This window comes from Phyllobates terribilis, unplaced genomic scaffold (assembly GCF_046119375.1).
Source record: "Phyllobates terribilis strain yellow unplaced genomic scaffold, ASM4611937v1 Scaffold_8__6_contigs__length_399053987, whole genome shotgun sequence".
NCBI classification, from domain to species: Eukaryota; Metazoa; Chordata; class Amphibia; order Anura; family Dendrobatidae; genus Phyllobates; species Phyllobates terribilis.
Window position 1 is genome coordinate 231,734,744 of NW_027362768.1, and position 19,240 is coordinate 231,753,983.

Here is a 19,240-nt window from a genome sequence, read left to right on the forward strand (position 1 = left end):
ATTGTATTTATGTTGTTTATCCTATGTTTCATTAAATTGTATTTATGTTGTTTTATCCTATGCTTTATTAAATTGTATTTATGTTGTTTTGTCCTATGCTTTATTAAATTGTATTTATGTTGTTTTATCCTATGCTTTATTAAATTGTATTTCTGTGGTTTTATCCTATGCTTTATTAAATTGTATTTATGTTGTTTTATCCTATGCTTTATTAAATTGTATTTATGTTGTTTTATCATATGCTTTATAAATTATATTTATGTTGTTTTATCCTATGCTTTATTAAATTGTATTTATGTTGTTTTGTCCGATGCTTTATTAAATTGTATTTATGTTATTTTAACCTATGCTTTATTAAATTGTATTTATGTTGTTTTTTCCTATGCTTTATTATAATGTATTTTTGTAGTTTTATCCTATGCTTTCTTAAATTGTATTTATGTTGTTTTAACCTATGCTTTATTAAATTGTATTCATGTGGTTTTATCCTATGCTTTATTAAAAAGTATTTTTGTTGTTTTATCCTATGCTTTATTAAATTGTATTTATGTTGTTTTATCCTATGCTTTATTAAATTGTATTTATGTTGTTTTAACCTATGCTTTATTAAATTTTATTTATGTTGTTTTATCCTATGATTTATTAAATTGTATTTATGTTGTTTTAACCTATGCTTTATTAAATTGTATTTATGTTGTTTTATCCTATGCTTTATTAAATTGTAGTTATGTTGTTTTAACCTATGCTTTATTAAATTGTATTCATGTTGTTTTATCTTATGCTTTATTAAATTGTATTCATGTTGTTTTATCCTATGCTTTATTAAATTGTATTTATGTTGTTTTATCCTATGCTTTATTAAATTGAATTTATGTTGTTTTATCCTATGCTTTATTAAATTGTATTTAATTTGTTTTATCCTATGCTTTATTAAATTGTATTTATGTAGTTTTAGCCTATGCTTTATTAAATTGTATTTATGTTGTTTTATCCTATGCTTTATTAAATTGTATTCATGTTGTTTTATCTTATGCTTTACTAATTTATATTCATGTTGTTTTATCTTATCCTTTATGAAATTGTATTTATGTTGTTTTAACATATGCTTTATTAAATTGTATTTATGTTGTTTTGTCCTATGCTTTATTAAATTGTATTTATGTTGTTTATCCTATGTTTCATTAAATTGTATTTATGTTGTTTTATCCTATGCTTTATTAAATTGTATTTATGTTGTTTTGTCCTATGCTTTATTAAATTGTATTTATGTTGTTTTAGTCTATGTTTTATTAAATTGTATTTCTGTGGTTTTATCCTATGCTTTATTAAATTGTTTTTGTGTTGTTTTAAACTATGCTGTATTAAATTGTATTTATGTTGTTTTGTCCTATGCTTTATTAAATTGTATTTATGTTGTTTTAAGCTATGTTTTATTAAATTTTATTTATGTTGTTTTATCCTATGCTTTATTAAATTGTATTTATGTTGTTTTATCCTATGCTTTATTAAATTGTATTTATGTTGTTTTATCCTATGCTTTATTAAATTGTATTTATGTTGTTTATCCTATGTTTCATTAAATTGTATTTATGTTGTTTTATCCTATGCTTTATTAAATTGTATTTATGTAGTTTTAGCCTATGCTTTATTAAATTGTATTCATGTTGTTTTATCCTATGCTTTGTAAAATTGTATTTATGTTGTTTTATCCTATGATTTATTAAATTGTATTTATGTTGTTTTATCTTATGCTTTATTAAATTGTATTTATGTTGTTTTAACATATGCTTTATTAAATTGTATTTATGTTGTTTTGTCCTATGCTTTATTAAATTGTATTTATGTTGTTTATCCTATGTTTCATTAAATTGTATTTATGTTGTTTTATCCTATGCTTTATTAAATTGTATTTATGTTGTTTTGTCCTATGCTTTATTAAATTGTATTTATGTTGTTTTATCCTATGCTTTATTAAATTGTATTTCTGTGGTTTTATCCTATGCTTTATTAAATTGTATTTATGTTGTTTTAAACTATGCTTTATTAAATTGTATTTATGCTGTTTTGTCCTATGCTTTATTAAATTGTATTTATGTTGTTTTAACCTATGCTTTATTAAATTTTATTTATGTTGTTTTATCCTATGCTTTATTAAATTGTATTTATGTGGTTTTATCCTATGCTTTATTAAAAAGTATTTTTGTTGTTTTATCCTATGCTTTATTAAATTGTATTTATGTTGTTTTATCCTATGCTTTATTAAATTGTATTTATGTTGTTTTAACCTATGCTTTATTAAATTTTATTTATGTTGTTTTATCCTATGATTTATTAAATTGTATTTATGTTGTTTTAACCTATGCTTTATTAAATTGTATTTATGTTGTTTTATCTTATGCTTTATTAAATTGTATTCATGTTGTTTTATCCTATGCTTTATTAAATTGTATTTATGTTGTTTTATCCTATGCTTTATTAAATTGAATTTATGTTGTTTTATCCTATGCTTTATTAAATTGTATTTAATTTGTTTTATCCTATGCTTTATTAAATTGTATTTATGTAGTTTTAGCCTATGCTTTATTAAATTGTATTTATGTTGTTTTATCCTATGCTTTATTAAATTGTATTCATGTTGTTTTATCTTATGCTTTACTAATTTATATTCATGTTGTTTTATCTTATCCTTTATGAAATTGTATTTATGTTGTTTTAACATATGCTTTATTAAATTGTATTTATGTTGTTTTGTCCTATGCTTTATTAAATTGTATTTATGTTGTTTATCCTATGTTTCATTAAATTGTATTTATGTTGTTTTATCCTATGCTTTATTAAATTGTATTTATGTTGTTTTGTTCTATGCTTTATTAAATTGTATTTATGTTGTTTTAGTCTATGTTTTATTAAATTGTATTTCTGTGGTTTTATCCTATGCTTTATTAAATTGTTTTTGTGTTGTTTTAAACTATGCTGTATTAAATTGTATTTATGTTGTTTTGTCCTATGCTTTATTAAATTGTATTTATGTTGTTTTAAGCTATGTTTTATTAAACTTTATTTATGTTGTTTTATCCTATGCTTTATTAAATTGTATTTATGTTGTTTTATCCTATGCTTTATTAAATTGTATTTATGTTGTTTTATCCTATGCTTTAATAAATTGTATTTATGTTGTTTTATCCTATGCTTTATTAAATTGTATTTATGTTGTTTTAACCTATGCTTTATTAAATTGTATTTATGTTGTTTTAACCTATGCTTTATTAAATTGTATTTATGTTGTTTTATCCTATGCTTTATTAAATTGTATTTATGTTGTTTTAACCTATGCTTTATTAAATTGTATTCATGTTGTTTTATCTTATGCTTTATTAAATTGTATTTATGTTGTTTTATCCTATGCTTTATTAAATTTTATTTATGTTGTTTTATCCTATGCTTTATTAAATTGAATTTATGTTGTTTTATCCTATGCTTTATTAAATTGTATTTAATTTGTTTTATCCTATGCTTTATTAAATTGTATTTATGTAGTTTTAGCCTATGCTTTATTAAATTGTATTTATGTTGTTTTATCCTATGCTTTATAAAATTGTATTTATGTTGTTTTATCCTATGATTTATTAAATTGTATTTATGTTGTTTTATCTTATGCTTTATTAAATTGTATTTATGTTGTTTTAACATATGCTTTATTAAATTGTATTTATGTTGTTTTGTCCTATGCTTTATTAAATTGTATTTATGTTGTTTATCCTATGTTTCATTAAATTGTATTTATGTTGTTTTATCCTATGCTTTATTAAATTGTATTTATGTTGTTTTGTCCTATGCTTTATTAAATTGTATTTATGTTGTTTTATCCTATGCTTTATTAAATTGTATTTCTGTGGTTTTATCCTATGCTTTATTAAATTGTATTTATGTTGTTTTATCCTATGCTTTATTAAATTGTATTTATGTTGTTTTATCATATGCTTTATAAATTGTATTTATGTTGTTTTATCCTATGCTTTATTAAATTGTATTTATGTTGTTTTGTCTGATGCTTTATTAAATTGTATTTATGTTGTTTTAACCTATGCTTTATTAAATTGTATTTATGTTGTTTTTTCCTATGCTTTATTAAAATGTATTTATTTAGTTTTATCCTATGCTTTCTGAAATTGCATTTATGTTGTTTTAACCTATGCTTTATTAAATTGTATTCATGTTGTTTTATCTTATGCTTTACTAAATTATATTCATGTTGTTTTATCTTATGCTTTATTAAATTGTATTTATGTTGTTTTAACATATGCTTTATTAAATTGTATTTATGTTGTTTTGTCCTATGCTTTATTAAATTGTATTTCTGTTGTTTATCCTATGTTTCATTAAATTGTGTTTATGTTGTTTTATCCTATGCTTTATTAAATTGTATTTATGTTGTTTTGTCCTATGCTTTATTAAATTGTATTTATGTTGTTTTATCCTATGCTTTATTAAATTGTATTTCTGTGGTTTTATCCTATGCTTTATTAAATTGTATTTATGTTGTTTTAAACTATGCTTTATTAAATTGTATTTATGCTGTTTTGTCCTATGCTTTATTAAATTGTATTTATGTTGTTTTAACCTATGCTTTATTAAATTTTCATTATGTTGTTTTATCCTATGCTTTATTAAATTGTATTTATGTGGTTTTATCCTATGCTTTATTAAAAAGTATTTTTGTTGTTTTATCCTATGCTTTATTAAATTGTATTTATGTTGTTTTATCCTATGCTTTATTAAATTGTATTTATGTTGTTTTAACCTATGCTTTATTAAATTTTATTTATGTTGTTTTATCCTATGATTTATTAAATTGTATTTATGTTGTTTTAACCTATGCTTTATTAAATTGTATTTATGTTATTTTATCCTATGCTTTATTAAATTGTAGTTATGTTGTTTTAACCTATGCTTTATTAAATTGTATTCATGTTGTTTTATCTTATGCTTTATTAAATTGTATTCATGTTGTTTTATCCTATGCTTTATTAAATTGTATTTATGTTGTTTTATCCTATGCTTTATTAAATTGAATTTATGTTGTTTTATCCTATGCTTTATTAAATTGTATTTAATTTGTTTTATCCTATGCTTTATTAAATTGTATTTATGTAGTTTTAGCCTATGCTTTATTAAATTGTATTTATGTTGTGTTATCCTATGCTTTATTAAATTGTATTCATGTTGTTTTATCTTATGCTTTACTAATTTATATTCATGTTGTTTTATCTTATGCTTTATGAAATTGTATTTATGTTGTTTTAACATATGCTTTATTAAATTGTATTTATGTTGTTTTGTCCTATGCTTTATTAAATTGTATTTATGTTGTTTATCCTATGTTTCATTAAATTGTATTTATGTTGTTTTATCCTATGCTTTATTAAATTGTATTTATGTTGTTTTGTCCTATGCTTTATTAAATTGTATTTATGTTGTTTTAGTCTATGTTTTATTAAATTGTATTTCTGTGGTTTTATCCTATGCTTTATTAAATTGTTTTTGTGTTGTTTTAAACTATGCTGTATTAAATTGTATTTATGTTGTTTTGTCCTATGCTTTATTAAATTGTATTTATGTTGTTTTAAGCTATGTTTTATTAAATTTTATTTATGTTGTTTTATCCTATGCTTTATTAAATTGTATTTATGTTGTTTTGTCCTATGCTTTATTAAATTGTATTTATGTTGTTTTATCCTTTGCTTTATTAAATTGTATTTCTGTGGTTTTATCCTATGCTTTATTAAATTGTATTTATGTTGTTTTATCCTATGCTTTATTAAATTGTATTTATGTTGTTTTAACCTATGCTTTATTAAATTGTATTCATGTTGTTTTATCTTATGCTTTACTAAATTATATTCATGTTGTTTTATCTTATGCTTTATTAAATTGTATTTATGTTGTTTTAACATATGCTTTATTAAATTGTATTTATGTTGTTTTAACCTATGCTTTATTAAATTTTCATTATGTTGTTTTATCCTATGCTTTATTAAATTGTATTTATGTGGTTTTATCCTATGCTTTATTAAAAAGTATTTTTGTTGTTTTATCCTATGCTTTATTAAATTGTATTTATGTTGTTTTATCCTATGCTTTATTAAATTGTATTTATGTTGTTTTAACCTATGCTTTATTAAATTTTATTTATGTTGTTTTATCCTATGATTTATTAAATTGTATTTATGTTGTTTTAGCCTATGCTTTATTAAATTGTATTTATGTTGTTTTATCCTATGCTTTATTAAATTGTAGTTATGTTGTTTTAACCTATGCTTTATTAAATTGTATTCATGTTGTTTTATCTTATGCTTTATTAAATTGTATTCATGTTGTTTTATCCTATGCTTTATTAAATTGTATTTATGTTGTTTTATCCTATGCTTTATTAAATTGAATTTATGTTGTTTTATCCTATGCTTTATTAAATTGTATTTAATTTGTTTTATCCTATGCTTTATTAAATTGTATTTATGTAGTTTTAGCCTATGCTTTATTAAATTGTATTTATGTTGTTTTATCCTATGCTTTATTAAATTGTATTCATGTTGTTTTATCTTATGCTTTACTAATTTATATTCATGTTGTTTTATCTTATGCTTTATGAAATTGTATTTATGTTGTTTTAACATATGCTTTATTAAATTGTATTTATGTTGTTTTGTCCTATGCTTTATTAAATTGTATTTATGTTGTTTATCCTATGTTTCATTAAATTGTATTTATGTTGTTTTATCCTATGCTTTATTAAATTGTATTTATGTAGTTTTAGCCTATGCTTTATTAAATTGTATTCATGTTGTTTTATCCTATGCTTTGTAAAATTGTATTTATGTTGTTTTATCCTATGATTTATTAAATTGTATTTATGTTGTTTTATCTTATGCTTTATTAAATTGTATTTATGTTGTTTTAACATATGCTTTATTAAATTGTATTTATGTTGTTTTGTCCTATGCTTTATTAAATTGCATTTAAGTTGTTTATCCTATGTTTCATTAAATTGTATTTATGTTGTTTTATCCTATGCTTTATTAAATTGTATTTATGTTGTTTTGTTCTATGCTTTATTAAATTGTATTTATGTTGTTTTATCCTATGCTTTATTAAATTGTATTTCTGTGGTTTTATCCTATGCTTTATTAAATTGTATTTATGTTGTTTTATCCTATGCTTTATTAAATTGTATTTATGTTGTTTTATTATATGCTTTATAAATTGTATTTATGTTGTTTTATCCTATGCTTTATTAAATTGTATTTATGTTGTTTTGTCCGATGCTTTATTAAATTGTATTTATGTTGTTTTAACCTATGCTTTATTAAATTGTATTTATGTTGTTTTTTCCTATGCTTTATTAAAATGTATTTATGTAGTTTTATCCTATGCTTTCTTAAATTGTATTTATGTTGTTTTAACCTATGCTTTATTAAATTGTATTCATGTTGTTTTATCTTATGCTTTACTAAATTATATTCATGTTGTTTTATCTTATGCTTTATTAAATTGTATTTATGTTGTTTTAACATATGCTTTATTAAATTGTATTTATGTTGTTTTATCCTATGCTTTATTAAATTGTATTTATGTTGTTTTGTTCTATGCTTTATTAAATTGTATTTATGTTGTTTTATCCTATGCTTTATTAAATTGTATTTATGTTGTTTTAACATATGCTTTATTAAATTGTATTTATGTTGTTTTGTCCTATGCTTTATTAAATTGTATTTATGTTGTTTATCCTATGTTTCATTAAATTGTATTTATGTTTGTTTTATCCTATGCTTTATTAAATTGTATTTATGTTGTTTTGTCCTATGCTTTATTAAATTGTATTTATGTTGTTTTATCCTATGCTTTATTAAATTGTATTTCTGTGGTTTTATGCTATGCTTTATTAAATTGTATTTATGTTGTTTTAAACTATGCTTTATTAAATTGTATTTATGCTGTTTTGTCCTATGCTTTATTAAATTGTATTTATGTTGTTTTAACCTATGCTTTATTAAATTTTCATTATGTTGTTTTATCCTATGCTTTATTAAATTGTATTTATGTGGTTTTATCCTATGCTTTATTAAAAAGTATTTTTGTTGTTTTATCCTATGTTTTATTAAATTGTATTTATGTTGTTTTATCCTATGCTTTATTAAATTGTATTTATGTTGTTTTAACCTATGCTTTATTAAATTTTATTTATTTTGTTTTATCCTATGATTTATTAAATTGTATTTATGTTGTTTTAACCTATGCTTTATTAAATTGTATTTATGTTGTTTTATCCTATGCTTTATTAAATTGTATTTATGTTGTTTTATCCTATGCTTTATTAAATTGTATTTATGTTGTTTTATCCTATGCTTTAATAAATTGTATTTATGTTGTTTTATCCTATGCTTTATTAAATTGTATTTATGTTGTTTTAACCTATGCTTTATTAAATTGTATTTATGTTGTTTTAACCTATGCTTTATTAAATTGTATTTATGTTGTTTTATCCTATGCTTTATTAAATTGTATTTATGTTGTTTTAACCTATGCTTTATTAAATTGTATTCATGTTGTTTTATCTTATGCTTTATTAAATTGTATTTATGTTGTTTTATCCTATGCTTTATTAAATTTTATTTATGTTGTTTTATCCTATGCTTTATTAAATTGAATTTATGTTGTTTTATCCTATGCTTTATTAAATTGTATTTAATTTGTTTTATCCTATGCTTTATTAAATTGTATTTATGTAGTTTTAGCCTATGCTTTATTAAATTGTATTTATGTTGTTTTATCCTATGCTTTATAAAATTGTATTTATGTTGTTTTATCCTATGATTTATTAAATTGTATTTATGTTGTTTTATCTTATGCTTTATTAAATTGTATTTATGTTGTTTTAACATATGCTTTATTAAATTGTATTTATGTTGTTTTGTCCTATGCTTTATTAAATTGTATTTATGTTGTTTATCCTATGTTTCATTAAATTGTATTTATGTTGTTTTATCCTATGCTTTATTAAATTGTATTTATGTTGTTTTGTCCTATGCTTTATTAAATTGTATTTATGTTGTTTTATCCTATGCTTTATTAAATTGTATTTCTGTGGTTTTATCCTATGCTTTATTAAATTGTATTTATGTTGTTTTATCCTATGCTTTATTAAATTGTATTTATGTTGTTTTATCATATGCTTTATAAATTGTATTTATGTTGTTTTATCCTATGCTTTATTAAATTGTATTTATGTTGTTTTGTCTGATGCTTTATTAAATTGTATTTATGTTGTTTTAACCTATGCTTTATTAAATTGTATTTATGTTGTTTTTTCCTATGCTTTATTAAAATGTATTTATTTAGTTTTATCCTATGCTTTCTGAAATTGCATTTATGTTGTTTTAACCTATGCTTTATTAAATTGTATTCATGTTGTTTTATCTTATGCTTTACTAAATTATATTCATGTTGTTTTATCTTATGCTTTATTAAATTGTATTTATGTTGTTTTAACATATGCTTTATTAAATTGTATTTATGTTGTTTTGTCCTATGCTTTATTAAATTGTATTTCTGTTGTTTATCCTATGTTTCATTAAATTGTGTTTATGTTGTTTTATCCTATGCTTTATTAAATTGTATTTATGTTGTTTTGTCCTATGCTTTATTAAATTGTATTTATGTTGTTTTATCCTATGCTTTATTAAATTGTATTTCTGTGGTTTTATCCTATGCTTTATTAAATTGTATTTATGTTGTTTTAAACTATGCTTTATTAAATTGTATTTATGCTGTTTTGTCCTATGCTTTATTAAATTGTATTTATGTTGTTTTAACCTATGCTTTATTAAATTTTCATTATGTTGTTTTATCCTATGCTTTATTAAATTGTATTTATGTGGTTTTATCCTATGCTTTATTAAAAAGTATTTTTGTTGTTTTATCCTATGCTTTATTAAATTGTATTTATGTTGTTTTATCCTATGCTTTATTAAATTGTATTTATGTTGTTTTAACCTATGCTTTATTAAATTTTATTTATGTTGTTTTATCCTATGATTTATTAAATTGTATTTATGTTGTTTTAACCTATGCTTTATTAAATTGTATTTATGTTATTTTATCCTATGCTTTATTAAATTGTAGTTATGTTGTTTTAACCTATGCTTTATTAAATTGTATTCATGTTGTTTTATCTTATGCTTTATTAAATTGTATTCATGTTGTTTTATCCTATGCTTTATTAAATTGTATTTATGTTGTTTTATCCTATGCTTTATTAAATTGAATTTATGTTGTTTTATCCTATGCTTTATTAAATTGTATTTAATTTGTTTTATCCTATGCTTTATTAAATTGTATTTATGTAGTTTTAGCCTATGCTTTATTAAATTGTATTTATGTTGTGTTATCCTATGCTTTATTAAATTGTATTCATGTTGTTTTATCTTATGCTTTACTAATTTATATTCATGTTGTTTTATCTTATGCTTTATGAAATTGTATTTATGTTGTTTTAACATATGCTTTATTAAATTGTATTTATGTTGTTTTGTCCTATGCTTTATTAAATTGTATTTATGTTGTTTATCCTATGTTTCATTAAATTGTATTTATGTTGTTTTATCCTATGCTTTATTAAATTGTATTTATGTTGTTTTGTCCTATGCTTTATTAAATTGTATTTATGTTGTTTTAGTCTATGTTTTATTAAATTGTATTTCTGTGGTTTTATCCTATGCTTTATTAAATTGTTTTTGTGTTGTTTTAAACTATGCTGTATTAAATTGTATTTATGTTGTTTTGTCCTATGCTTTATTAAATTGTATTTATGTTGTTTTAAGCTATGTTTTATTAAATTTTATTTATGTTGTTTTATCCTATGCTTTATTAAATTGTATTTATGTTGTTTTGTCCTATGCTTTATTAAATTGTATTTATGTTGTTTTATCCTTTGCTTTATTAAATTGTATTTCTGTGGTTTTATCCTATGCTTTATTAAATTGTATTTATGTTGTTTTATCCTATGCTTTATTAAATTGTATTTATGTTGTTTTAACCTATGCTTTATTAAATTGTATTCATGTTGTTTTATCTTATGCTTTACTAAATTATATTCATGTTGTTTTATCTTATGCTTTATTAAATTGTATTTATGTTGTTTTAACATATGCTTTATTAAATTGTATTTATGTTGTTTTAACCTATGCTTTATTAAATTTTCATTATGTTGTTTTATCCTATGCTTTATTAAATTGTATTTATGTGGTTTTATCCTATGCTTTATTAAAAAGTATTTTTGTTGTTTTATCCTATGCTTTATTAAATTGTATTTATGTTGTTTTATCCTATGCTTTATTAAATTGTATTTATGTTGTTTTAACCTATGCTTTATTAAATTTTATTTATGTTGTTTTATCCTATGATTTATTAAATTGTATTTATGTTGTTTTAGCCTATGCTTTATTAAATTGTATTTATGTTGTTTTATCCTATGCTTTATTAAATTGTAGTTATGTTGTTTTAACCTATGCTTTATTAAATTGTATTCATGTTGTTTTATCTTATGCTTTATTAAATTGTATTCATGTTGTTTTATCCTATGCTTTATTAAATTGTATTTATGTTGTTTTATCCTATGCTTTATTAAATTGAATTTATGTTGTTTTATCCTATGCTTTATTAAATTGTATTTAATTTGTTTTATCCTATGCTTTATTAAATTGTATTTATGTAGTTTTAGCCTATGCTTTATTAAATTGTATTTATGTTGTTTTATCCTATGCTTTATTAAATTGTATTCATGTTGTTTTATCTTATGCTTTACTAATTTATATTCATGTTGTTTTATCTTATGCTTTATGAAATTGTATTTATGTTGTTTTAACATATGCTTTATTAAATTGTATTTATGTTGTTTTGTCCTATGCTTTATTAAATTGTATTTATGTTGTTTATCCTATGTTTCATTAAATTGTATTTATGTTGTTTTATCCTATGCTTTATTAAATTGTATTTATGTAGTTTTAGCCTATGCTTTATTAAATTGTATTCATGTTGTTTTATCCTATGCTTTGTAAAATTGTATTTATGTTGTTTTATCCTATGATTTATTAAATTGTATTTATGTTGTTTTATCTTATGCTTTATTAAATTGTATTTATGTTGTTTTAACATATGCTTTATTAAATTGTATTTATGTTGTTTTGTCCTATGCTTTATTAAATTGCATTTAAGTTGTTTATCCTATGTTTCATTAAATTGTATTTATGTTGTTTTATCCTATGCTTTATTAAATTGTATTTATGTTGTTTTGTTCTATGCTTTATTAAATTGTATTTATGTTGTTTTATCCTATGCTTTATTAAATTGTATTTCTGTGGTTTTATCCTATGCTTTATTAAATTGTATTTATGTTGTTTTATCCTATGCTTTATTAAATTGTATTTATGTTGTTTTATTATATGCTTTATAAATTGTATTTATGTTGTTTTATCCTATGCTTTATTAAATTGTATTTATGTTGTTTTGTCCGATGCTTTATTAAATTGTATTTATGTTGTTTTAACCTATGCTTTATTAAATTGTATTTATGTTGTTTTTTCCTATGCTTTATTAAAATGTATTTATGTAGTTTTATCCTATGCTTTCTTAAATTGTATTTATGTTGTTTTAACCTATGCTTTATTAAATTGTATTCATGTTGTTTTATCTTATGCTTTACTAAATTATATTCATGTTGTTTTATCTTATGCTTTATTAAATTGTATTTATGTTGTTTTAACATATGCTTTATTAAATTGTATTTATGTTGTTTTATCCTATGCTTTATTAAATTGTATTTATGTTGTTTTGTTCTATGCTTTATTAAATTGTATTTATGTTGTTTTATCCTATGCTTTATTAAATTGTATTTATGTTGTTTTAACATATGCTTTATTAAATTGTATTTATGTTGTTTTGTCCTATGCTTTATTAAATTGTATTTATGTTGTTTATCCTATGTTTCATTAAATTGTATTTATGTTTGTTTTATCCTATGCTTTATTAAATTGTATTTATGTTGTTTTGTCCTATGCTTTATTAAATTGTATTTATGTTGTTTTATCCTATGCTTTATTAAATTGTATTTCTGTGGTTTTATGCTATGCTTTATTAAATTGTATTTATGTTGTTTTAAACTATGCTTTATTAAATTGTATTTATGCTGTTTTGTCCTATGCTTTATTAAATTGTATTTATGTTGTTTTAACCTATGCTTTATTAAATTTTCATTATGTTGTTTTATCCTATGCTTTATTAAATTGTATTTATGTGGTTTTATCCTATGCTTTATTAAAAAGTATTTTTGTTGTTTTATCCTATGTTTTATTAAATTGTATTTATGTTGTTTTATCCTATGCTTTATTAAATTGTATTTATGTTGTTTTAACCTATGCTTTATTAAATTTTATTTATTTTGTTTTATCCTATGATTTATTAAATTGTATTTATGTTGTTTTAACCTATGCTTTATTAAATTGTATTTATGTTGTTTTATCCTATGCTTTATTAAATTGTAGTTATGTTGTTTTAACCTATGCTTTATTAAATTGTATTCATGTTGTTTTATCTTATGCTTTATTAAATTGTATTCATGTTGTTTTATCCTATGCTTTATTAAATTGTATTTATGTTGTTTTATCCTATGCTTTATTAAATTGAATTTATGTTGTTTTATCCTATGCTTTATTAAATTGTATTTAATTTGTTTTATCCTATGCTTTATTAAATTGTATTTATGTAGTTTTATCCTATGCTTTATAAAATTGTATTTATGTTGTTTTATCCTATGATTTATTAAATTGTATTTATGTTGTTTTATCTTATGCTTTATTAAATTGTATTTATGTTGTTTTAACATATGCTTTATTAAATTGTATTTATGTTGTTTTGTCCTATGCTTTATTAAATTGTATTTATGTTGTTTATCCTATGTTTCATTAAATTGTATTTATGTTGTTTTATCCTATGCTTTATTAAATTGTATTTATGTTGTTTTGTCCTATGCTTTATTAAATTGTATTTATGTTGTTTTATCCTATGCTTTATTAAATTGTATTTCTGTGGTTTTATCCTATGCTTTATTAAATTGTATTTATGTTGTTTTATCCTATGCTTTATTAAATTGTATTTATGTTGTTTTATCATATGCTTTATAAATTGTATTTATGTTGTTTTATCCTATGCTTTATTAAATTGTATTTATGTTGTTTTGTCCGATGCTTTATTAAATTGTATTTATGTTGTTTTAACCTATGCTTTATTAAATTGTATTTATGTTGTTTTTTCCTATGCTTTATTAAAATGTATTTATGTAGTTTTATCCTATGCTTTCTTAAATTGTATTTATGTTGTTTTAACCTATGCTTTATTAAATTGTATTCATGTTGTTTTATCTTATGCTTTACTAAATTATATTCATGTTGTTTTATCTTATGCTTTATTAAATTGTATTTATGTTGTTTTAACATATGCTTTATTAAATTGTATTTATGTTGTTTTGTCCTATGCTTTATTACATTGTATTTCTGTTGTTTATCCTATGTTTCATTAAATTGTATTTATGTTGTTTTATCCTATGCTTTATTAAATTGTAGTTATGTTGTTTTAACCTATGCTTTATTAAATTGTATTCATGTTGTTTTATCCTATGCTTTATTAAATTGTATTCATGTTGTTTTATCCTATGCTTTATTAAATTGTATTTATGTTGTTTTATCCTATGCTTTATTAAATTGAATTTATGTTGTTTTATCCTATGCTTTATTAAATTGTATTTAATTTGTTTTATCCTATGCTTTATTAAATTGTATTTATGTAGTTTTAGCCTATGCTTTATTAAATTGTATTTATGTTGTGTTATCCTATGCTTTATTAAATTGTATTCATGTTGTTTTATCTTATGCTTTACTAATTTATATTTATGTTGTTTTATCTTATGCTTTATGAAATTGTATTTATGTTGTTTTAACATATGCTTTATTAAATTGTATTTATGTTGTTTTGTCCTATGCTTTATTAAATTGTATTTATGTTGTTTATCCTATGTTTCATTAAATTGTATTTATGTTGTTTTATCCTATGCTTTATTAAATTGTATTTATGTTGTTTTAGTCTATGTTTTATTAAATTGTATTTCTGTGGTTTTATCCTATGCTTTATTAAATTGTTTTTGTGTTGTTTTAAACTATGCTGTATTAAATTGTATTTATGTTGTTTTGTCCTATGCTTTATTAAATTGTATTTATGTTGTTTATCCTATGTTTCATTAAATTGTATTTATGTTGTTTTATCCTATGCTTTATTAAATTGTATTTATGTAGTTTTAGCCTATGCTTTATTAAATTGTATTCATGTTGTTTTATCCTATGCTTTGTAAAATTGTATTTATGTTGTTTTATCCTATGATTTATTAAATTGTATTTATGTTGTTTTATCTTATGCTTTATTAAATTGTATTTATGTTGTTTTAACATATGCTTTATTAAATTGTATTTATGTTGTTTTGTCCTATGCTTTATTAAATTGTATTTATGTTGTTTATCCTATGTTTCATTAAATTGTATTTATGTTGTTTTATCCTATGCTTTATTAAATTGTATTTATGTTGTTTTGTCCTATGCTTTATTAAATTGTATTTATGTTGTTTTATCCTATGCTTTATTAAATTGTATTTCTGTGGTTTTATCCTATGCTTTATTAAATTGTATTTATGTTGTTTTATCCTATGCTTTATTAAATTGTATTTATGTTGTTTTATCATATGCTTTATAAATTGTATTTATGTTGTTTTATCCTATGCTTTATTAAATTGTATTTATGTTGTTTTGTCCGATGCTTTATTAAATTGTATTTATGTTGTTTTAACCTATGCTTTATTAAATTGTATTTATGTTGTTTTTTCCTATGCTTTATTAAAATGTATTTATGTAGTTTTATCCTATGCTTTCTTAAATTGTATTTATGTTGTTTTAACCTATGCTTTATTAAATTGTATTCATGTTGTTTTATCTTATGCTTTACTAAATTATATTCATGTTGTTTTATCTTATGCTTTATTAAATTGTATTTATGTTGTTTTAACATATGCTTTATTAAATTGTATTTATGTTGTTTTGTCCTATGCTTTATTAAATTGTATTTCTGTTGTTTATCCTATGTTTCATTAAATTGTATTTATGTTGTTTTATCCTATGCTTTATTAAATTGTATTTATGTTGTTTTGTCCTATGCTTTATTAAATTGTATTTATGTTGTTTTATCCTATGCTTTATTAAATTGTATTTCTGTGGTTTTATGCTATGCTTTATTAAATTGTATTTATGTTGTTTTAAACTATGCTTTATTAAATTGTATTTATGCTGTTTTGTCCTATGCTTTATTAAATTGTATTTATGTTGTTTTAACCTATGCTTTATTAAATTTTCATTATGTTGTTTTATCCTATGCTTTATTAAATTGTATTTATGTGGTTTTATCCTATGCTTTATTAAAAAGTATTTTTGTTGTTTTATCCTATGCTTTATTAAATTGTATTTATGTTGTTTTATCCTATGCTTTATTAAATTGTATTTATGTTGTTTTAACCTATGCTTTATTAAATTTTATTTATGTTGTTTTATCCTATGATTTATTAAATTGTATTTATGTTGTTTTAACCTATCTTTATTAAATTGTATTTATGTTGTTTTATCCTATGCTTTATTAAATTGTAGTTATGTTGTTTTAACCTATGCTTTATTAAATTGTATTCATGTTGTTTTATCTTATGCTTTATTAAATTGTATTCATGTTGTTTTATCCTATGCTTTATTAAATTGTATTTATGTTGTTTTATCCTATGCTTTATTAAATTGAATTTATGTTGTTTTATCCTATGCTTTATTAAATTGTATTTAATTAGTTTTATCCTATGCTTTATTAAATTGTATTTATGTAGTTTTAGCCTATGCTTTATTAAATTGTATTTATGTTGTTTTATCCTATGCTTTATTAAATTGTATTCATGTTGTTTTATCTTATGCTTTACTAATTTATATTCATGTTGTTTTATCTTATGCTTTATGAAATTGTATTTATGTTGTTTTAACATATGCTTTATTAAATTGTATTTATGTTGTTTTGTCCTATGCTTTATTAAATTGTATTTATGTTGTTTATCCTATGTTTCATTAAATTGTATTTATGTTGTTTTATCCTATGCTTTATTAAATTGTATTTATGTAGTTTTAGCCTATGCTTTATTAAATTGTATTTATGTTGTTTTATCCTATGCTTTATAAAATTGTATTTATGTTGTTTTATCCTATGATTTATTAAATTGTATTTATGTTGTTTTATCTTATGCTTTATTAAATTGCATTTATGTTGTTTTAACATATGCTTTATTAAATTGTATTTATGTTGTTTTGTCCTATGCTTTATTAAATTGTATTTATGTTGTTTATCCTATGTTTCATTAAATTGTATTTATGTTGTTTTATCCTATGCTTTATTAAATTGTATTTATGTTGTTTTGTCCTATGCTTTATTAAATTGTATTTATGTTGTTTTATCCTATGCTTTATTAAATTGTATTTCTGTGGTTTTATCCTATGCTTTATTAAATTGTATTTATGTTGTTTTATCCTATGCTTTATTAAATTGTATTTATGTTGTTTTATCATATGCTTTATAAATTGTATTTATGTTGTTTTATCCTATGCTTTATTAAATTGTATTTATGTTGTTTTGTCCGATGCTTTATTAAATTGTATTTCTGTTGTTTATCCTATGTTTCATTAAATTGTATTTATGTTGTTTTATCCTATGCTTTATTAAATTGTAGTTATGTTGTTTTAACCTATGCTTTATTAAATTGTATTCATGTTGTTTTATCTTATGCTTTATTAAATTGTATTCATGTTGTTTTATCCTATGCTTTATTAAATTGTATTTATGTTGTTTTATCCTATGCTTTATTAAATTGAATTTATGTTGTTTTATCCTATGCTTTATTAAATTGTATTTAATTTGTTTTATCCTATGCTTTATTAAATTGTATTTATGTAGTTTTAGCCTATGCTTTATTAAAATGTATTTATGTTGTCTTATCCTATGCTTTATTAAATTGTATTCATGTTGTTTTATCTTATGCTTTACTAATTTAGATTTATGTTGTTTTATCTTATGCTTTATGAAATTGTATTTATGTTGTTTTAACATATGCTTTATTAAATTGTATTTATGTTGTTTTGTCCTATGCTTTATTAAATTGTATTTATGTTGTTTATCCTATGTTTCATTAAATTGTATTTATGTTGTTTTATCCTATGCTTTATTAAATTGTATTTTTGTTGTTTTGTCCTATGCTTTATTAAATTGTATTTATGTTGTTTTAGTCTATGTTTTATTAAATTGTATTTCTGTGGTTTTATCCTATGCTTTATTAAATTGTTTTTGTGTTGTTTTAAACTATGCTGTATTAAATTGTATTTATGTTGTTTTGTCCTATGCTTTATTAAATTGTATTTATGTTGTTTTAAGCTATGTTTTATTAAATTTTATTTATGTTGTTTTATCCTAAGCTTTATTAAATTGTATTTATGTTGTTTTATCCTATGCTTTATTAAATTGTATTTATGTTGTTTTATCCTATGCTTTAATAAATTGTATTTATGTTGTTTTATCCTATGCTTTATTAAATTGTATTTATGTTGTTTTAACCTATGCTTTATTAAATTGTATTTATGTTGTTTTAACCTATGCTTTATTAAATTGTATTTATGTTGTTTTATCCTATGCTTTATTAAATTGTATTTATGTTGTTTTAACCTATTCTTTATTAAATTGTATTCATGTTTTTTTATCTTATGCTTTATTAAATTGTATTTATGTTGTTTTAACATATGCTTTATTAAATTGTATTTATGTTGTTTTGTCCTATGCTTTATTAAATTGTATTTATGTTGTTTATCCTATGTTTCATTAAATTGTATTTATGTTGTTTTATCCTATGCTTTATTAAATTGTATTTATGTTGTTTTGTCCTATGCTTTATTAAATTGTATTTATGTTGTTTTATCCTATGCTTTATTAAATTGTATTTCTGTGGTTTTATCCTATGCTTTATTAAATTGTATTTATGTTGTTTTATCCTATGCTTTATTAAATTGTATTTATGTTG